Genomic DNA, 24,422 nt, shown 5'->3' on the forward strand with positions numbered 1-24,422 from the left:
GAATTGATGGTTTACAAGTAATTTCTCTATTTATCTATTTAAAGGTTCTTGAAATTCATGGTGGGTTGTTTAAAGCATGATTTTTAATTAATTGTCACGACCCAAGCCTAGGGCCTAGACGTGACATGGCGAATGAGGAACCCGAAAGTACCTCAAACAAGCCTCTTAGCATTCTTTTAGCCTTTCATAGGTAATGATGATAAATAGACAAGCGAAAATCATAATAATAAATCTTCAACTTACATATGTCCAACAATACCTCTAACTATTAGATTTAATGGGGCTAAGACAAGTTCCTAGCTCACCCTCAATCATAATAGAAGAAATGCCATAATAAAATATCTTAACATATCATAAGCTAGAAAGACAAAGGAGTATTGTTCCCGGAACATGGGAACTCACCAAAAGTAGTCTTCAATGGAATATCAACTAGCCACGTGGAGGAGAACGAGGAGGAGCAGCGATCCCTACATGGTGATATCATGTAGGCAAAAGAGTATGCGTTAGTACTTTGAATGTACTAAGTATGTAAGGATGCATGAACATTGAGAAAATATTATAACATTTATGTAATATGGAACATAATGTAATACATGCATAATAAATCATATGGATATCCTTTAAAACATTCATTTTTGTGGGAAGCTAACCATAACCGACATTTAAGACCATGCGAGCTATTACATGGAATCCAACATAACCCCCTACGTTGGCCGGGGAGACTACTTGCCAGGTAGAACTCCGTCAATTTCATTCATTTCTTTAACTTTAACTTTAAGGGCTATTTATGGATCCATTAGCCTAAGCCTACAAGGGCTCCTATGTTGGCACATAGTTAATGAGACAAGGGGTTGCTACTAGGATTCCCTTACCGAATCCCACCTCAATGACCCATTCGGTGCTAAGTCAATCCCACGGAATAGTTTAATACTTCAAAATAGTCATAACATATAGCTTGAGAATTCAAAACATCATATTCGGTAGAATAGCTCATTAAAACATTTGGTATTTCAAATATGCAAGAATTTTCCTTATTGCATAAAGAATCCATCATTCATATCATTTCATCATTCTTTTATTTCATAAGACTCCCTTTTGATCATAGATATTGCTTTCATAAACATTTATTCAAAATATTTATGTATATTTATTTACATATATATTTGCAAGTTGAAGTGATTTGAACCCACCTAGTTTTACTATATTTTTAATAAAGTTTGACTTGAAAGCTTTGACTCCAAATGAATATTTATAAAAGCAATATCTATAATTAAAAGGGAGTATTATTAAATAAAAGAATGATGAAATGATATGAATGATGGATTCTTTATGCAATAAGGAAAATTCTTGCATATTTGAATTACCAAATGTTTTAATGAGCTATTCTACCGAATATGATGTTTTGAATATTCAAGCTATATGTTATGACTATTTTGAAGTATTAAACTATTCTGTGGGATTGACTTAGCACCGAATGGGTCATTGAGGTGGGATTCGATAAGGGAATCTGTAACAACCCCTAAAATGTTGTATGTCGGTATTTCAATTCTCGATGAAAATAATACAGCCTCTGTATTTTGGGCATAACTTTTCATAGGTTGGTCCAAATTAGGTGATTCAAATTTATGGGTAACCACAACATCCTTACCTAAAGCTTTTATGAAGAACATATCTTAAGATTCGGAGTATAAGTAGGTCAAATAAATTAACCTTTGCAAGATATAGTATTGTGACAGAATTGAGTGTTTATAGAAGAAAATCCATATCTCAATGTAGGTTGCTCCAAATTGGTTGATTCTTCAACGATGTGAAACTAGACTTCTATATCTACAATTCTTATGAAGACACCAAATCCTAATAAGGAATTTATCTTATTCAAACGCAGCTTCGAAAAAGAGTATTCTGTTAAAAAGAACTCATCTTATCTACCATGGAAACATCTAGATACATTTGACATCATTAATGAAATAAATTTTCCTCCATTTAACATCATCCATGACATCAATATATTCCATTAAATATTTAGATTTTTCTTTATAATTATTTTATTTATTGTTAGGTCCCTCTTTCCCACCTATAAATACCCACCTTATTTCCTCATTTTAATCATCAAGCTTTCTTAAGCATTTCTTCTCTCTATATACTTCTTGTCAAATATAGTTCTAGTTTTAGTAGTATAAAAATACTACTCCGGTGATTCTTATACTCCGGGTAGTACACAAAACGCTCCGGCAAGAAGAAAAGGCTAGGGGTCCAAGAGTGTTCTAATTCGGAGTAAACCTTTGGATTTAAGGTATGTAAGGCTTTCATAGCATTGGATTGAGTTCGTCCATGCGCCCAATATTTAAATTCATTATAATTGAGTTATAGTTGAGTTTTATCCAAATCTTGAATTCTAAATGAAATAATTCTTCTTCTATTGAGTTTGATATATTATGCATTAATATTATTATTATTCTTATCTCTCATATTATTGGAATTATTGTTCATGGCTACTTTCCCATGAATCCTAATTGATTTGATGTTCATGAATATTTTTACACATGTTTTGAGTAAAGATGTTGGCTTTTTATTATTTTTATTGATAAAAAGAGAGTTATATGAATTAATACTATATATGTATTTTATTGAGTTTTGAAAGAGCAAAAGAGTTGAATTTGAATGAATTTGAGAAAATGATATTTTGAGCAAGATCTTTTGATGAGATGTAAATGATGTTTTTAGAAGTATAATGATTGATGAACATGAAATGAGATGAGTTTGATGATTTAAATTAAAGTCCAATGAGACTAGATGATGAGTTTAATATGAGCACATATTTTGGGAGTAGTATTGAGCACCGAGTTGGGTAAGAGTTTAATTGACTCAAACCCCAGAACTACGTAGCCAGCGTAGGATGGAGGCTATGCCTCTTAAGTCCTAAAAAGAGGACTTTGATGAATGGATCCAAGATGGTGATATCCTTTACCCTGGCAAGGTATTGGATGGATGTGGCAACGACATCGCTTCGTTGTATCATCGCTAGCTCATAAGTGATGGTTGTTAGAGAAACTCCCAACTGAGTAAGCATTGTTTATTACTATTATTTTTATTATTATATTTAAACTTGCATTACATATTGATGTTGAGATGATGTTGAGTTTTGAGCTGAGTTTATTGATATCTATCCTTATCTTCCTGCCATTTTACATACTCGTACATTACACGTACTGACGTCATTCGACCTGCATCGTTTTATGATGCAGATACAGGTGTTAGAGATCCTCAACAGGCGTTTCGTTGAAGATCATTATTTTCAAGCTATTTGGTGAGTCCTTCTTGTATTCGGAGGAACTCTTTATCCTTTAATTATTGTTGAGTATTATGTTTCTTTTAAGGTAGCCATGGACATGTCATTGGCACCATCTAAGAGTATTAGAGGCTTCATAGACAGAGTTTGATGATGTAATCGGAGTAGTTCTCCTTAGAAACTACTTCTTCTAAGAATTATCTATTTTTCCTTTGATTATGATAAGCCCATATTAGTATTCTTAAGTCTTCCGCTGATGAGTAAATAAGAAATAAGACCAAGTGGTTCTTTCGAAAGCCAGAAATGGTTTCTGAGTGCCGGCCACGCCCAGAGTACCCTCTCGGGGCATGACAAACTTGGTATCAAAGCTCAGAGTTCAAGAGTCCTAGGGTGTCTATGAAGCCGTTTCTAGTAGATTCTTGTTTATGGGTGTGTCGTGCACCACACTTATAATCAGAAAGCTATAGGACATTAAGAATTATTTCACTTCTTTCACAATCTAAGTTCGTGCGATAGAGTTTAACTCTATAAAAGCTTTCTTTCTAATTCATGCGTTTACACGTTTCAGACATGCCTCCTAAATGTTCAGCTAGTTAGAGGAACGCTACTAGCACTGAGGTTCCACAGTCAGTGATGCCTCCATGGAGAACTAGGGGCCGACCTGCAAGGTCTACTGAGGTACCCCAAGTACCTACTATTCAGACCATTCCTACTTCTGAGGAAGATTTTCGAGGAGCGATTGCTATGCTCACCCAGTTGGTGGCTGCTCGAAATAGTAGCCAGAATTCACCAACTCCTAGCTCTAGTTATCAAGAGTCATCTGCTGCTACGAGGATCAGAGATTTTCTAAGAATGAATCCGCCGGTCTTCATGGGTTCTAACGTTGATGAAGACCCCCAAAATTTCATTGATGAGATGTGGAAGATACTAAAAGTGATGCATGCTACAGAGATCGAGGGTGTTGAGTTGGTGTCTTATCAACTCAAGGATGTGGCAAATATCTGGTATAACTAGTGGGAAGAAAGTAGAGGTGAGGATGCAGAACCTGCTCTTTGGGATGAGTTTGAGAGAGCATTTCTTGATAACTTCTTTCCCCAAGAGCTACGTGAAGCAAAAATTGAGGAGTTTGTGAACCTCAAGCAAGAGAGTATGACTGTGAAAGAGTATAGTTTGAAGTTTATTCAATTGTCCAAATATGCCCCAGAAATGATTCCTCATATGAGGTCTAAGATGAGGAAGTTTGTCTCTGGCCTAGGTAAACATGTAAAGAAAGAATGTAAGGCAATGCTAATGATTTCTGACATGGATTTTTCTAGATTGATGGTGTATGCTCAGCAGGTTAAGGATGACAAGAAAAAGGACCGAGAGGAACACCTAAGCAAGAATGCTAAGTCTGCTGGGCATGAGAATGAGCAGAAGCAAGGGAAGGGTAACAAGTCTTTCTTTCAGAAAAGATCTTCCAATTATGCACCTTCCCCAACAAATGATTTTACACCTAATACCAGGTATGATCATAGATCGCTAAGTCACCAAAACTTCCGATCTCAAGGTTCTCAGTCCCAATTAAGTATGGCTCAAGGTTCTAGAGGGAAACCACCATGTGCTAGATGTGGGAGGCTCCATTTGGGAGAGTGTCGTGTGGGCACCAATGCTTGCTACGGATATGGAAAGACAGGTCACTTCCAGAATGAGTGTCCTTCAAAAAGGCAGGAAGATGGAAGTAGTAGAGCTCAGTTTTCTCCTGCAGCTCCACAGAATAGAGGTAATCATAGAGGTGCAGCTTTAAGTGCAGGTGGGGGAACCAATCGTCTGTATGCTATGGGTAGTCGCCAAGACCAAGAAAATGCATCCGATGTTGTTACTGGTATGCTCCGAGTCCTTTCTTTTGATGTGTATGCATTACTTGATCCGGGTGCTATATTATCTTTTGTGACTCCTTACTTGGCTAGTAAATTTGAGATCCTTCCTGAGTGTCTTCTTGAGCCTTTCATCGTGTCTACTCCTGTTGGTGAGTCTATCTTAGCTGAGAGGGTCTATAGAAATTATACTGTGTCAATCTATCATAGGGATATCATGGTTGACTTAGTTGAGTTGGACATGGTTGGTTTTGATGTGATTCTTGGCATGGACTGGCTATTCTTGTTATGCTTCAGTTGATTGTAGGACCCGAATTGTCAAGTTTCAATTTCCAAACGAGCCTATCTTAGAGTGGAAGGGGAATTCTGTAGTGCCTAGGGGTAAATTTATTTCCTACCTTAAGGCCAGAAAATTAATCTCTAAGGGATGTATATATCATATAGTCTGAGTCAAAAATATTAATGATCAGACTCCATCTCTTGAGTCAGTTCCCATTGTGAATGAGTTTCCTGAAGTCTTTCCAGAGGATCTACCCGGAATCCCTCCTGATAGAGAGATAGACTTTGGTATTGATGTCCTTCCTGATACACAACCTATCTCCATTCCTCCTTATAGGATAACTCCTGTTGAGTTGAAAGAGTTGAAAGAACAATTGAAAGACCTCCTAGATAAGGGGTTTATTAGGCCAAGTGTCTCACCTTGGGGCGCTCCTGTCTTATTCGTTCGAAAGAAAGATGGGTACCTTAGAATGTGCATTGATTACCAACAACTAAACAAGGTCACCATTAAAAACAAGTACCCCTCTTCCTAGAATAGATGATTTATTTGACCAACTTCAGGGTGCCATATGCTTCTCTAAGATAGACCTCAGATCAGGCTATCACCAGTTGAAAGTGAGAGAATGTGACATCCTGAAGACGGCTTTTCGAACCCGCTATGGTCATTTTGAGTTTCTTGTTATGTCCTTTGGATTGACAAATGCTCCAGCAGCTTTTATGGACCTCATAAACCGAGTATTCAAGCCATACCTAGATACGTTTGTAATTGTCTTCATCGATGATATTTTGGTCTACTCTAGAAGTAAGAGTGAGCATGTTAATCACCTTAAGATTGTCCTTCAAACTCTTAAGGAGGAGGAGTTGTATGCTAAGTTTTCAAAGTGTGAGTTTTGGCTTGAGTCTGTAGCATTCCTAGGCCATATTATATCTGGGGATGGAATTCAAGTTGATACTAAAAAGATTGAGGCAGTTAAGAACTGGCCCCGACCCACCTCTCCAACCGACATAAGGAGTTTCTTAGGTTTGGCTGGTTACTACAGGAGGTTTGTTAAGGGATGTTCATCCATATGCTCACCATTGACTAAGCTGACTCAAAAGAAGGCTAAGTTTCAATGGTCTGATGCTTGTGAGAAAATTTTTCAAGAGTTGAAAGCTAGATTGACTACTGCTCCAGTACTATCCCTACCGGAAGGAACGGATGGTTTTGTAATCTATTGTGATGCTTCAAGAGTTGGGTTGGGATGTGTATTGATGCAGAAAGGAAAGGTCATTGCCTATGCCTCCAGGCAGCTTAAGACTCATGAGAGGAACTACCCCACTCATGATCTTGAGTTGGCAGCTGTGGTATTTGCTCTTAAGATCTGGCGTCACTATCTTTATGGTGTATATGTGGATGTGTTCACAGACCATAAGAGCTTACAGTATGTATTCAGCCAGAAGGACCTGAATTTGAGGCAGAGGAGATGGCTAGAGTTGCTCAAGGATTATTACATGAGCATTCTCTACCACCTAGGTAAAGCAAATGTAGTTGTTGATGCTCTTAGCAGGTTATCTATGGGGAGTACAACCCATGTGGAAGAGGAAAAGAAGGAGTTGGCAAAGGAAGTGCATAGACTTGCGCATTTGGGAGTTCAACTTATTGACTCTAGTGAGGGTGGTGCAATAGTACGAAATGGAGCTGAATCATCTCTGGTTGCAGAGGTAAAAGAAAAGCAAGATCAGGATTCCATTCTTCTTCAACTGAAGGATGAGGTTCACAAGCAGAAGGTAATGGCTTTTACCAAAGGGGGAGATGGAGTGTTGAGATATCAAGAAAGATTATGTGTTCCAAGTGTTGATGGTATTCGGGAGAGAATCATGAAAGAAGCACATAATTCTAAGTATTCCATCCATCCAGGTTCAACAAAGATGTATCATGACTTGAGAGAAGTATACTGGTGGAGTGGAATGAAGAGAGATATAGCAGAGTTTGTGTCCAAGTGCCCGAATTGCCAACAAGTTAAAGTTGAGCACCAAAGGCCTTGTGGAGTAGCTCAGAACATAGAGATCCCGGAATGGAAGTGGGAAATGATCAATATGGACTTTATTACCGGTTTACCACGAACCCACAAACAACATGACTCTATTTGGGTAATTGTGGATAGGATGACCAAATTGGCCCATTTCTTGCCGGTTAAGACTACGAACACTGCAGAGGATTATGCCAAACTGTATCTTAGAGAGATTGTTAGACTGCATGGAGTTCTTTTGTCTATCATCTCTGATAGGGGAGCTCAATTTACTGCTCAGTTTTGGAAGTCATTTCAAAAGGGCTTGGGTTCAAGAGTGAACCTTAGTACTGCTTTTCATCCGCAAACAGATGGCCAGGCAGAGCGTACGATACAGACTTTGGAGGATATGTTAAGAGCTTGTGTCATTGACTTCAAGGGTAATTGGGATGATCATTTACCTCTTATTGAGTTTGCATACAATAATAGTTTCCATTCGAGTATTCAAATGGCTCCTTATGAAGCTCTGTATGGGAGGAGATGTAGATCACCAATTGGTTGGTTCGAAGTTGGTGAAGCTGAGTTGATTGGACCAGACTTGGTTCACCAAGCTATGGAGAAGGTGAAAACCATACAAGAGAGGTGGCATCTGTCAAAGTCATATGGAGAAATTAATTTGTTGAAGAGGCTACATGGGAAGCTGAAGAAGATATGAAGGCTAACTCTCCTCATCTATTTGTGCCTTGTGATAACGATATTCAAAGTAATATTCCTTACTTCTACCTTTGAATCGATATTTATTCTTGAGTTTGAGTCATTGACCATTTGAGTATTAGAGTTTTTGAGAAATTGATGTATTGATGATATTCATTCTTTATGTCTCCTATTTTCATCTTCATTCGAGGACGAATGATCCCAAGGGGGAGATATTGTAACAACCCCTAAAATGTTGTATATCGGTTTTCAATTCTCGACAAAAATAATATAGACTCTGTATTTTGGGCATAACTTTTCATAGCTTGGTCCAAATTAGGTGATTCAAATTTATGGGTAACCACAACATCCTTACCTAAAACTTTCATGAATAACATATCTTAAGATTCGGAGTATAAGTAGGTCAAATAAATTAATATTTGCAAGATATAGTACTGTGACAGAATTGAGTGTTTATAGAAGAAAATTCATATCTCAATGTAGGTTGCTCCAAATTGGTTGATTCTTGAACTATATGAAACTAGACTTCCATATATACAATTCTTATCAAGACACCAAATCCTAATAAGGAATTTATCTTATTCAAACGCAGCTTCGAAAAAGAGTATTCTGTTAAAAAGAACTCATCTTATCTACCATGGAAACATCTAGATACATTTGACATCATTAATGACATAAATTGTCCTCCATTTAACATCATCCATGACATCAATATATTCCATTAAATATTTAGATTTTTCTTTATAATTATTTTATTTATTGTTAGGTCCCTCTTTCCCATCTATAAATACCCACCTTATTTCCTCATTTTATTCATCAAGCTTTCTTAAGCATTTCTTCTCTCTATATACTTCTTGTCAAATATAGTTCTAGTTTTAGTAGTATAAAAATACTACTCCGGTGATTCTTATACTCCGGGTAGTACACAAAACGCTCCGGCAAGAAGAAAAGGCTAGGGGTCCAAGAGTGTTCCAATTCGGAGTAAACCTTTGGATTTAAGGTATGTAAGGCTTTCATAGCATTGGATTGAGTTCGTCCATGCGCCCAATATTTAAATTCATTATAATTGAGTTATAGTTGAGTTTTATCCAAATCTTGAATTCTAAATGAAATAATTCTTCTTCTATTGAGTTTGATATATTATGCATTAATATTATTATTATTCTTATCTCTCATATTATTGGAATTATTGTTCATGGCTACTTTCCCATGAATCCTAATTGATTTGATGTTCATGAATATTTTTACACATGTTTTGAGTAAAGATGTTGGCTTTTTATTATTTTTATTGATAAAAAGAGAGTTATATGAATTAATACTATATATGTATTTTATTGAGTTTTGAAAGAGCAAAAGAGTTGAATTTGAATGAATTTGAGAAAATGATATTTTGAGCAAGATGTTTTGATGAGATGTAAATGATGTTTTTGGAAGTATAATGATTGATGAACATGAAATGAGATGAGTTTGATGATTTAAATTAAAGTCCAATGAGACTAGATGATGAGTTTAATATGAGCACATATTTTGGGAGTAGTATTGAGCACCGAGTTGGGTAAGAGTTTAATTGACTCAAACCCCAGAACTACGTAGCCAGCGTAGGATGGAGGCTATGCCTCTTAAGTCCTAAAAAGAGGACTTTGATGAATGGATCCAAGATGGTGATGTCCTTTACCCTGGCAAGGTATTGGATGGATGTGGCAACAACATCGCTTCGTTGTATCATCGCTAGCTCATAAGTGATGGTTGTCGGTTAGAGAAACTCCCAACTGAGTAAGCATTGTTTATTACTATTATTTTTATTATTATATTTAAACTTGCATTATATATTGATGTTGAGATGATGTTGAGTTTTGAGCTGAGTTTTCTTGAGAGGAGTTTATTGATATATGTCCTTATTTTCCTTCCATTTTACATACTCGTACATTCCACGTACTAACATCATTCGACCTGCATCGTTTTATGATGCAAATACAGGTGTTAGAGATCTTCAACAGGCGTTTCGTTGAAGATTATTATTTTTCAGCTATTTGGTGAGTCCTTTTTGTATTCGGAGGAACTCTTTATCCTTTAATTATTGTTGAGTATTATGTTTCTTTTAAGGTAGCCATGGACATGTCATTGGCACCATCTAAGAGTATTAGAGGCTTCATAGACAGAGTTTGATGATGTAATCAGAGTAGTTCTCCTTAGAAACTACTTCTTCTAAGAATTATCTATTTTTCCTTTGATTATGATAAGCCCACATTAGTATTCTTAAGTCTTCTGCTGATGAGTAAATAAGAAATGAGACCAAGTGGTTCTCTCGGAAGCCAGAAATAGTTTCTGATTGCCGGCCACGCCCAGGGTACCCTCTCGGGGCGTGACAGAATCCTAGTAGCAACCCCTTGTCTCATTAACTATGTACCAACATAGGATACCTTGTAGGCTTAGGCTAATGGATCCATAAATAGCCCTTAAAGTTGAAGTTAAAGAAATGAATGAAGTTGACGGAGTTCTACCCGACAAGTAGTCTCCCCGACCAACGTAGGGGGTTATGTTGGATTCCATGTAATAGCTCGCATGGTCTTAAATGTCGGTTATGGTTAATTTCCCACAAAATAAATGTTTTAAAGGATATATATATGATTTATTATGCATACATTAAATTATGTTCCATATTACATAAATGTTTTAATGTTTCCTCAATGTTCATGCATCCTTACATACTTAGTACATTCAAAGTACTAACGCATACTCTTTTGCCTACATGATATTACCATGTAGAGATCAGTGCTCTTCCTCGTTCTCCTCCACGTGGCTAGTTGAGACTTCGTTTGAAAACTACTTTTGGTGAGTTCCCATGTTCCGGGAACAATACTCATTTATATTTCTAACTTATGATATGTTAAGACGTTTTACTATGAAATTTCTTCTATTATGATTGAGGGTGAGCTAGGAACTTGTCTTAGCCCCGTTAAATCAAATAGTTAGAGGTATTGTTGGATATATGTAAGTTGAAGATTTATTATGATTTCCGCTTGTTTATTTATCATCATTACCTATGAAATGCTAAAAAAATGCTAAAAGGCTTGTTTGAGGTACTTTTGGGTTCCTTATTTGCCATGTCACGTCTAGGCCCTAAGTTTGGGTCGTGACAAACTTGGTATCAGAGCCCGAGGTTTTGAATGATCCTTGGAAGTCCAACATACCGCGTCGAATAGGTTCTTGTTCCTGGTTGTGAAGCGCGCCACAATTATGAATAAGAGACTATGAGGCATTTAGGAAAATTTTCACTTCTTTCAAATTCATGTCGTGCTTAGAGTGTCCTAAGCTTTCCTTTAACTAATGACCCATTTTGTGTTCTCTAGATAATGACTCATGGAAGACCACCTCGAAGAGCAAGGGTTGACGATGAGGACCAAATACCTCTGATTCCTAATGCCCAACATCATGAGGACGGGGTAACCCATGCCGAGTTTCGCAGTGTTATTACTTTGTTAGCCCAAGTTGTAGCTAACCAAGGGAATCTAGGTGTTCCACCTCCCCAAATGCAAAATCCAGCCTCTAGGATTCGGGATTTCCAAAGGATGAATCCACCTAAGTTCGATGGAGTATACTCATCAACCTCCGTCAAGGAAGTTTGAGCGTGAAAGAGTATGCTCTCAAATTCACTAAGTTGTCAAAGTATGCTCCCTTCATGGTCTCCGACCCAAGAGCTAGGATGAGCAAGTTTATTTTCGGTGTTTCAAGCTTGGTGTCCAAGGAGTGCAAAACAGCCATGTTGGATAAGGAGATGGACATCTCTCGGTTAATGACTTACGCAGAACAAATCGAAGAAGAGAAGCTTAGAGAGAGATCAAAAGGGTTAAAAAAAGCTAGAGTGGATAGTGGAGGGTTTAACCCTCAAAGGTCCGATCATGGTAACAATGGCAAAGGCCAAGGTGGGCAAATATTTGTGGACAAGGTTCCACCAATACTTCTCCTCCAAGGTTCAACAAGGACAAGATTGGTAAACCAATGATTCCAAGAGAGAATGTTGCTACTCAAACTTTCCCTGCTTGCAAGAAGTGTGGAAGGACTCACAAAGGGGAATGCTTAGCTGGCTCCAATGCATGCTTTAAGTGTGGAAAGCTGGGACACCATGCTAAGGATTGTAGAGATGGTGGTGGTAGGACTCAAGGCCAAATTGCTCATGGTCAACAAGTCTAAGTAGGTGTCCAATGCACCAACCGCTTTTATGCCTTGCATGGGAGACAAGAGGTTGAGGATGCACCCAATGTCATTACCGGTATGTTAAAGGTCTTTTCTTTTGATGTGTATGCACTATTAGATCCGGGTGCAAATTTATCTTTTGTTACTCCATTCCTTGCTAATAGATTTGATGTTTTACCTGAAATGTTATTAGAGCCCTATTTGGTCTCTACCCCCGTTGGTGAGTCAGTTATTGCTAGAAAGGTCTATAGGGGTTGCCTTGTGTCTATCTTGCATAAAGTTATTCCTTGTGATCTCATTGAACTTGACATGATAGATTTCGATGTCATTCTTGGGATAGATTGGTTACATGCATCTTATGCTTCCATAAATTGTAGGAATCGTCGAGTCAAATTTCAATTTCCAAATGAGCCTGTTATTGAATGGCAGGGTCATGATTCGGTGGTGAAAGGTCAGTTTATTTCTTATCTTAAGGCCCGCAAAATGATTTCTAAGGGATGTATTTACCACATTGTGAGGGTTAGGGATTTAACTCCAAAAGTCCTTCTCTTGAGTCAGTTCCTATAGTCAATGAATTCCCCGATGTCTTTCCTGAAGACCTTCCTGGTGTCCCTCCCGAAAGGAAAGTTGATTTTGGTATCGATCTCCTCCCCTATACCCAACCTATCTCTATTCCTCCTTACCGTATGGCCCCGACAGAATTGAAAGAGTAAAGGAATAATTAAAGGACTTGTTAGAGAAGGGGTTCCTAAGACCAAGTATTTTACCATGGGGTGCTCCCGTTTTATTTGTAAGAAAGAAGAATGGGTCATTTCGAATGTGCATAGACTACCAGCAGTTAAATAAGATGACTATTAAGAATAAGTACCCACTCCCTAGAATAGATGACTTGTTTGATCAATTGCAAGGGGCAAGTCACTTCTCCAAGATTGACCTTCGGTCCGGCTATCACCAACTACGGGTAAGGAAGTGTGACATTCCCAAAACAGCCTTTCGAACAAGGTATGGTCACTATGAGTTTGTGGTTATGAGTTTTGGGTTGACGAATGCACCGGCGGTGTTTATGGACTTGATGAATAGGGTGTTCAAACCTTACCTTGATACCTTTGTAGTAGTCTTCATTGATGATATTTTAATTTACTCTCGGGGTGAGGAAGAACATAAAAATCACTTAAGAGTTCTGCTTCAAACTTTGAGGGATAGACAATTATTTGCAAAATTTAGTAAGTGTGAATTTTTGTTAAAGGAGGTAGCATTTCTTGGTCACGTAGTGTCCGGTGATGGGATCAAGGTTGATCCTAAGAAAATAGAGGCAGTCAAAAATTGGCCCAGACCATTATCTCCTTCAGACATTAGGAGCTTTTTAGGTCTAGTCAGGTACGATAGAAGGTTCGTCAAAGGCTTTTCTTCCATTTCATCTCATATGACAAAATTGACCCAAAAGAAATCCAAATTCATATGGACAGATGAGTGTGAGAAGAGTTTCCAGACCTTAAAAGATCGACTTACCTCTGCTCCTATTTTGACTCTCCTAGAAGGATTAGAAGGGTTTGTAGTTTATTGTGATGCTTCAAAGATTGGTTTAGGTTGTGTCTTAATGCAAAAAGGCAAGGTAATAGCCTATGCTTCTAGGCAATTAAAGGTGCATGAGCGCAACTACCCTACCCATGACCTTGAATTGGCGGCCGTTGTTTTTGCTTTGAAGATTTGGAGGCATTACCTCTATGGGGTACATGTGGATGTGTATACTGATCATAAGAGTCTTCAGTATGTGTTCACCCAAAAGGACCTTAACCTAAGGCAAAGAAGGTGGCTAGAACTCCTTAAGGACTATGACATGAGTGTGCACTATCATCCGGGTAAAGCTAATGTGGTTGCTAATGCACTTAGTAGAGTGTCTATGGGGAGTATGGCCCATGTGGATGAAAGTAAGAGGGAGTTGGTGAAAGATGTTCACCGATTGGCTAGATTAGGGGTGATGTTGTGTGGTACTAATGATGGGGGTATGGTTGTTCAAAATAGGTCTGAATCCTCTTTGGTGGTGGATGTTAAATCCAAGCAAGATCTTGACCCAAAGTTTATCGAGTTAAAGAAGTTGGTAAAGGAAAAAAAATAGAGGTCTTTTCCCAAGGGGGAGATGGGGTACTATACTATCAAGGTCGGATATGATTAAGAGATACCCTCATCTTTTCTCCTCTACCCAAACCTAAGGTATTAAGTTGCCCTTGCTCAATTACTTGAAATCTTTACATCTCAACTTTTCTTGTCATATGCTTGCAAAATTATGAAATATATTTTAAACAATATTTTAAATTACATTGTTGCATTAATGATAGGTTGTTTGTTAACACTCTACTCTACTCAAGCTAAGTCTTTTCTCATTCGAGGACGAATGTTCCCAAGGGGGAGATAATGTAACATTCCCTAAAAACGTTGTATACGATGTTTCAATTTTCGCCTAAACATGATACAACCTCTGTATTTTGGGCATAACATTTCATAGGATTATCCAAATTGAGTGATTCAAATTTCTGAGTAACCACAAGATCATTACTGACACCTTTTATGAAGACCATATTTTAATATTTAGAGTTTAAGTAGGTCAAATAAATTAATTTTTGTAAGGTAGGATGCTGTGACAGAAATGAGTATTTATAGAAGAAAATTCATATCTCTCTGTAGGTTTATCCAAATTGGTTGATTCTTGAACGATATGAAACTAGACTTCCATATCTACAATTCTTATGAGATACCAAATCCTAATAAGGAATTTATCTTATTCAAACGTAGCTTCCAAAAAGAGTATTCTGTCAAAGATAACTCATTTCACCTACCATAGAAAGATCTAGATACATTTGACATCACTCATGACATAAATTGTCCTCCATTTAACATCATCCATGACATCAATATATTCTACTAAATTTCCAGATTTTTATTTATAATTATTTTATTTATTGTTAGGTCCCTCTTTTCCACCTATAAATACCCACCTTATTTCCTCATTTTATTCATCAAGCTTTCTCAAGCAAATCCTCTCTCTATACACTTCTTTACACATTCTCAAATATAGTTTTAGTTCTTAGTAGTGAAGAAATACTATTCCGGTAATTCATATACTCCGGGTAGTACACAAAACGTTCCGGCGAAGAGAGAAGCTAGGACTCAAGAGTGTTCATTAAGTCTTTCGGTACCAACTAAAGCTTTGGTTTCCAGGTATGTAAGGCTTCAATGAGAGTATTCCTTCTACTCTCATGTCTAAATTATTTTGATTATACGATAAATTATATTTATTTTTTTAAGCTCTACTCTAAATTGTGTGGGTGTTTATCCATGGGTTCTTTCACCCATGTAGTCCAAAAACTCTTTCAATTAAGTCTTTTGATTTCAAGTAATATTTTCTTACGGTAATTCTTATTTTTACTTAATAGTATGAATCATGGTTAAACTAATGATTATTGGTCTATTTTGATGCAACATAATTTTATATGTATGAATTGATGGTTTACAAGTAATTTCTCTATTTATCTATTTAAAGGTTCTTGAAATTCATGCTGGGTTGTTTAAAGCATGATTTTTAATTAATAGATTTCAAAGTATTTATGTATATTTATTTACATACATATTTGCAAGTTGAAGTGATTTGAACCCACCTAGTTTTACTATATTTTTAATAAAGTTTGACTTAAAAGCTTTGACTCCAAATGAATATTTATAAAAGCAATATCTATAATTAAAAGGGAGTCTTATGAAATAAAAGAATGATGAAATGATATGAATGATGGATTCTTTATGCAATAAGGAAAATTCTTGCATATTTGAATTACCAAATGTTTTAATGAGATATTCTACCGAATATGATGTTTTGAATATTCAAGCTATATGTTATGACTATTTTGAAGTATTAAACTATTCTGTGGGATTGACTTAGCACCGAATGGGTCATTGAGGTGGGATTCGGTAAGGGAATCCTAGTAGCAACCCCTTGTCTCATTAACTATGTGCCAACATAGGAGCCCTTATAGGCTTAGGCTAATGGATCCATAAATAGCCCTTAAAGTTAAAGTTAAAGAAAAGAATGAAGTTGACGGAGTTCTACCCGGCAAGTAGTCTCCCCGGCCAAGATAGGGGGTTATGTTGGATTCCATGTAATAGCTCACATGGTCTTAAATGTCGGTTATGGTTAATTTCCCACAAAATAAATGTTTTAAAGGATATATATATGATTTATTATGCATACATTAAATTATGTTCCATATTACATAAATGTTTTAATGTTTCCTAAATGTTCATGCATCCTTACATACTTAGTACATTCAAAGTACTAATGCATACTCTTTTGCCTATATGATATTACCATGTAGGGATCAGTGCTCCTCCTCATTCTCCTCCACGTGGCTAGTTGAGACTTCGTTTGAAGACTACTTTTGGTGAGTTCCCATGTTCCGGGAACAATACTCCTTTATATTTCTAACTTATGATATGTTAAGACGTTTTACTATGAAATTTCTTCTATTATAATTGAGGGTAAGCTAGGGACTTGTCTTAGCACCGTTAAATCAAATAGTTAGAGGTATTGTTGGACATATGTAAGTTGAAGATTTATTATGATTTCCGCTTGTTTATTTATCATCATTACCTATGAAAGGCTAAAAAATGCTAAAAGACTTGTTTGAGGTACTTTCGGGTTCCTCATTCGCCATGTCACGTCTAGGCCCTAGGCTTGGGTCATGACAGTATGTTATTCATATTGGTGTGTAGATACTGTATTGACTTGTTATTTCGATATGAAAATTATCTTATCATTATATGTAATTTTGATACCATGATCAAATATATCATATGGTTTTACACTTTCTAGGAAAGTAGTTCCTAGCAGTATTTCTAACATATCATTATTTTCTTCTGGTTCAACCAATAGTCTTAAGTATAGTGTAATCTTTAAATTTTAAAATAGTTTCTATTATGTTTTTTATTTCATGTCTTTTTCCATTAAAATCAATATAAAGATGACTGTCTTTTAGTTTATATTGTTGGAGATGGTTACATAACCTAAAGCTAATGTATTTTCCACTAGCTCCTATATCTAATAGGATGTTGATGAGAATAAATTGTATACCATTAAAATATTCTCCTTTTATCATATAATTTTTTATTTCATCATTTTTTGCTTCTAAGATAGGTTGTCTAACTCTTTCTGATTGTGTTGTTCTTATCATTGCTATAGGGTTTAAGACTCGAGTTTCCTCAAAGGATAATCGAGATGTGGAATCTTGTTAGTTCTACAAAGGTTTAGATTGTAAATCTAAATCTAACGGCGTGTCTTCTATTTCTTGTATCTGTGTTATACTAGGCATTTGTATTTGACTAACTTCCTCAAATAGAGGGGTATAATCTATTATGTCTTTTATGGCAAAGCAATTAGAATGATGTGTATTAGAAATAGCATATGAGATTACATATGTTATCGAATAAGGTCTATTGTATTTATGAAACAAATCTATTCTTTTAAAATCTTGTACTAAGCTTAAAGTTTTATCAAAGTCTTTATCTAGAAGACGGTATGAAATTCTAGGATAAACATTAAATTTAATTTTTTCGTATTGTAAATTTCCTCGTAGTATTCCTAAGAAGGCTTCTTTTCTATTTATTATCCTATTGTCTATAATAGCTAAATCTATTGGGGTATCTAATCCTTCTCTAAATGTGGATTTTACTATTATCTGGATTGCTCCTATATGTATCCATCCTAGAGTATTTCGAATTTCTATTTTTATTTTTCGTAATTTATCTTGAATATCTTTTTTGGATAATAAAGGAATCATTATTTTATTAGAAGTAACAGAAACTTCTAACGCTCTTTCTTGGATATTTAATCCGTAAAATAAATGATGTTGTCATTTTCTTAATCCGAATGTTTCAAGTATATTTATTATAAGATTATCTAGTTCACTATTTTCTGAATCAGAGCTTACCATTTTAAATTATTTCCTCCGTATCCTTCAGGTATTTTTATTTTTGAAATATGGTATCCTATGATATGTAAGGTTTTATTTATAGGTTCTTTATCAACATTTATTTCTTTTTGATTTAGTATAAAGTTTGAATTTCTTTAGTATATCTAACGCTCTTTCTTGGATATTTAATCCATAAAATAAATGATGTTGTCGTTTTCTTAATCCAAATGTTTCAAGTATATTTACATTAGATCCTGAGTAATTACTTAAAGAAAATGTCACGACCCAATTCCTTAGGTCATGATGACACCTACTATAACCCACTAGTAGGTAAGCCAATCCGTCAACCCGGAACTTCAAGTAATGGGTTTGAGAGCAGAAACTAAATAAGAGTATCAAATTGTAAAAGTAAACAGAATGAATAAGAGGAAGTAAACCCAAACATGTTTTAAACAACTAAAGATCTCTCCTAGAACCTGAAAGTCACAAGTATAGAGTTACTACAAAATAAAATATGAGTACAAGTCCTGAAAGTGGACTGAAAATATATATAACACCTGGCTAGTCTCAGAAGGCAAAAGACGGGTCATCCATGCTAAAGGAGACAGGAATGATCCAAAAATGCCAAGTACTCACCCTAGTCTCCGAAGTTGACTGCAACAGGTTTGATTTGTCTAAGGCGATAGCTGGTGCTCTATCCTCCATCACGAAAGTAGATGCAGAGTGTAGTATGAGTACTAAGACAACAGGTACCTAGTAGGCATTATAGGCCGACTGAGCAGAAAAGGTAAAAACAATATGAAAAAGAAAAATAGCCTAAATAGGAGTCAACATAAACATCAAAAGGGGAAAGAGTACTACCTATGAGAACTACAACTAACTATACCCAACTAGGCCCCCATAAGCCCAGCCGGGACACTCATGCGCAAGTTAAATAAAAACCTGGACAAACCCCAATAAGCCCGCTGAGTACACATAATAGCTATAACTATCAAGGCTAGGAACCAAGAATCAGTAATGTTAGGAGCCGAAGTACTATATCATTTCCAAACCCAGAATCTCTAAGAGTCAATTGATCTAGTGGTGACTTAGGTGTCGTGGCCGGGACTGGGACCTAGATGCTCACCCAAATTTTCAAAGTGGTCAAGGGTGGGACTGGGTACCCGGATGGTTGCCATAATACATAAGTGCAATCGAGGCTGGGACTGGGTACCCGAATGCTTGCCTTAATACATCGGTATGGTCTAGGCTGAGACTATGTACCCAGATGCTCATTATACTAGCAAGTCGGTAGAGGCCGGGGCTGAGTACCCGAATGTTCCCTGATAATTCAGAACGGAGGCCGAGACTTGGTACCTAGATGCTCACAGATAATTTATCCCATGATGCCCAACATTCTACTTCCCAACTAGAATAAAACAGTACCAAAAATCTTTTTCCAAATAAGTCAAGCGATATGCCGCCAAAACTAGAACCGGAGCCAAAGTCAACGATCACGAAATCTAGTATTACCAACGCATCATGGAATTCACGATTATACTGGTTTATGGATGAGGTTATTTTTAAGAGCAAGGGTAATGCCTAACTAATGCCAAACTAGCAGGCACTAACCCGCTACACCATTCTACAAGAATCTAAGTCCACCAGAGCGACGCTGTGGCATCTAAAGCAAGTTTTCATCCTATACTAAGGCCAACATACCCCACAGTATCAACAACATGCTCATTCAACTCTCCTTATAATACTAACAAATAACGACAATATGCACATGCTTCTAAATATCCAATAAACCTGATAACAAGCCTAAAGCACAATTATTAACACCTACAATATACAATCAAACTACCCAACCCAAATTCCAACTATTTCAACATACTTTCACATATTCCACCCAAATATAAAGAAAGGTAAAACCATAGCCTACCTGTAGGCTAAACACGCCGCCTTTAAATCACTATACCAGAGCTTTACCCTTCCGAATTACCTTAGAATGCTACCACGCTGTAAAAAACAGAACCACGACATTAATACGTTTGTTTAGACACTAATTTCATAATTTTTGGAGATGGACCAATTTTGGGGTCTAAAACGGGAATTGTGCGACCCACATATGAAATTCTAGATTTGCCCCCCCCCCCCAAAATAGGTTCCAAACGTCACTCCGATCTCACAAATCATATTTATAACATAATTTGGGGTGAAAAACTACGCGGAATGAGCATGCAATGAAAAATCATAAATTCCAACTAAATGACCAAAAATGGCAACATCAAAATTAGCAAATTCTAAAAAAATGAGACTCTTTCAACCCAAACAAATTGCACTATGATGATCTTTGTGAAACATCCACAATCTAGCCTCAAGAATCACTCAAAATGGAGTTATATTGACCAAGATACACTCTTCCAAAATTCAACAAAATTTCATTTCGAAAAGGACTCAATGAGTAACTAGAAATGTATTTTTACCTCAAACGAAGCTTCCCCTCTTGTTTCTGAGAACACCATGAGATTCCTCACGAAATCCTCTTGAATTTAGACCCTTGAATCACCAAAATCGGGTTTATATATGTCAAGAAATAATTTCTCAAAGTTCTTCAAAAACTCAATCCGAAAATGGATACTGCTACAAATAAAATCATGATTTTTACCTAAATTGAATGCTCCAAATCAGTTTTTAATCTCTCCAATGCATTCTCCATAAAAAATCTCACAAGTTTGTCTTTTGAATCACCCAATTTGCAGCTATATATCTCAAGTTATGGGGTTTTAAAGTTGAGACCAAATCCAAAAATGGCCTTGCTATTTCTGCTGCAACAGATTTTGGAAAAGTCCGAAATCTCCGATGGGGTGCTCGAAATTCATTTGGAATTTGATAAAAATAAAAAAGATATGCTACCCAATTAAATTTGATATTCTGGACTCAATGACGTATTCAGAATTCCCATACGATATCATTTTAATAGATAAGTGGATCCCACACCCAATAGTCATTTTAAGCCACATTCCACAAGGGGCCTTGATATTAGTCCGGAAGCCTCGAAAAGTGAACGGAGGGTTGTTCTAGATCAAAATCGAGATTCCAGAACTAATTGCGTTGTCAGAATTTTCATTCGAGTGTCTTTTCCAAGAATGTTGACCAAAGTCAACCATAGGCTAACTTTCAAAGTCAAAAGCGTAAAGTGGCCCAAAACTCGTATTGATTGCCTTGATAGTCATTCCAACAGTGCTACTAGCCTAATTTGTTCATTCCGGAGCTGATGGAACTATCAGAATTTGAATTCGAGATCTCGTTGACCCAAAACTCGAAAAATTGCAACTAAAATGGACTCGAGACCTCTAAAAATTTAACAAACACTTCTTCTAGACCAAAAACCATCTCCCAAATCCAACGAAGCCGTCGGAATTCCATTTCGAGCATCAGAAATCTAAAAGTTGACCAAAGTCAAACCTTGGCTTAAAATTCCTCAATTTCTCAACTCAAGGCCTCAAAACTTTGTGACAACTCCAAAACTGCTTCCATAAAGTATCCATAGCCAATTTCAACATTTCGGAGCTGTTGGAATCGATGGAATTCCGTTCTGAGATATGTAGCTCCGATTGACCCCAAGTACCACTTTTTAATACTTACAACTTATGAAAACTCATAATTTCTAAAGACTTAACTTTTCATAGAATTTTCTAAAAAACAACACCCGATACAATAAGAAACGACTCGGGGCATCTAAAGGGAGGGGTAAAAACGGTCATTTTACAAAAAATTCAAAAATGACCTTGAGGGATATTACAGAAAACTTTTCTTTTTGTATTTGTTTTAATTTTCTTTTATCATTAAAAATATCTTATTTATATTCTCCAACTTGTTCTATCGTTTCTTCTATTATATCCTAGACAGTTTTTATTTCATTATTCATCTTGACTGTCTTCTTATGACGAAGAATAATAATCAGTATCAGTTAATATAAAAATTGTATCATCTAATTCAACTTCTTCAAAATTATTTAGTTGTATAAATTCTTCTGAATTTATTATTTCTTTAATGTCTTCATCGATTTCTATTTTCTTGTTATTATTAGCAAATTTGTTTGGGCATCTATTGGCATAGTGTCCTATCTCTTTGCAGTAGTAACATCTGCATTCTTTTGGATTTTTTTTTATTATTCCTTTTGTAAATTGTTTTTTGATATCGTGTATATTCTTTTTTTTGTAATCCATGATAGATATTAAAGACGTAGAGGTAGATATTATTCAAAACATGTCCATGTCATCTTTAGATATTAATATTAGACAAGAGAATAGTGAAAATAAATTTGATAAAATAACTAACTCACTAAGATGCAATGAAAACTTTAATGATATAGATATAGAATGAAAAGGCATCCTTCTTTTGCAGAAATAAAGATAGATAATAATTATCTATGGAAGTTTAGAAAATATTTAAAGGATACTCAAGATGGCAAAGAAAAATACAAAAAATTGTTACGATTACTCTCTAAAAGATAATAACGAAAATGCGAAAGATTCTATTATTAGAACAAAAAAAATATTAGATGACTATGACAGAGTCATACAAGGACTATCAGATAACATAAAACTCATTCAACTCGAAATTAAAACCCATCCTTCTAGCATAGGATAATGAATCGATTACCTTCCTTTACAGAAATAAGATTAGATAACCATTTGTATTGGACCTTTCAGAAAAACTTAAGGGTTGCTAAGATAAAAGACGAATCTTGCCAAAAATATTTAAAAAGATTAGACCCTGATAAAATTGAACAGATAAGAAGAGTACAAAATATAATACACGCTAATGAAGATGATATAATAGGAGAACGAGATAATATAAAATTGCTTCAAAACTATTATTTCAAAAAGCATCTGGCTAGTTTAGGATAGAATGGAAAATAAATACAATTATAAATTACTTAATGAAGAAGATTCTCTAAAAATAGAAAAAAGATTTGTACGAAATACAAAAAATGATAATTTACTTTAGAAATTTAATAGTTAAAGAAATTCAAACTTTAAAAGATATACTAAATCAAAAAGAAATAAATGTTGATAAAGAACCTATAAATAAAACTTTACATATCATAGGATTCCATATTTCAAAAGTAAAAATATCTGAAGGATACGGAGAAAACAATTTAAAATGGTAAGCTCCGACTCAGAAAATTGTGAACTAGATAGTCTTATAATAAATATAAAATAAATCCAGTTAAAAAATGAAGGTGATATGATAAACTTAAAAATGGATACAATCAAATCAGAAAAATTTGATTTTAATCTTGATATTACTGAGCTCCTTACTCAGGCTGAAACTAGCCGAACAAGTTTTAATAGAACCACTAGGGCTTATGCAGGTGTAAATGCTACATTAAGAACAAAAGATAGTCACACACTCATAGGATCAATGAAAAGTGAAACGATTAATCCATTTGGAATATATCTAGATTTAGATTGTATTAATAATACTGAAGAAGTTATAGATAAATGGGAAACTTCTTTAAGGATAATAGTAACAGTAAATAAAATGGATTATGACACCACTAAACATTTTATAGAACAAAGTCTATTAAATAGTGTGCTAAGATTTTGACAAAACTTAAATGATGCTACTAGAAATGATATTTTTGGTACCGATGATAATATTGCTAAATTAATTACAAGAGCTACAGAAGCTATAAGATTAGAATTTGCCAGAGAAGGCAATATTTTAAAAGACCCTGCAATGATTAAAAAATATGAAATTGCTTTATTATAATTACAATTATGTGATATGTGTGAAATAGATAAATATATTTGTGTCTTTCAAAATTATTATTACTATGTTTATAATAGAGTTAAAAATATAGAAATGTATTTACTGATGTTTTTACAAAGATACCAGACCCTTAAGGTAAAATATTAATAGATACTTATAATTCCGGAACAACCGATACTTTAGGAAAAAGAATAACTCATTTAAATGATAAGATTAGTACATGGTGTGCAGATGCCATATTAGCTAAAGCAACAAAAGGATTAAGAAAAAAAGTAAGTCTATGTTGTGATAATCCTAAAATGCCTATAATGATTGAATGTGAAAGTCCATATTATTACAAAACAAGGACATCCCGCGCAAAGCCCCTAATCCCAATCTT

Source organism: Solanum dulcamara, chromosome 2 (genome assembly GCF_947179165.1).
Source record: "Solanum dulcamara chromosome 2, daSolDulc1.2, whole genome shotgun sequence".
NCBI lineage: Eukaryota > Viridiplantae > Streptophyta > Magnoliopsida > Solanales > Solanaceae > Solanum > Solanum dulcamara.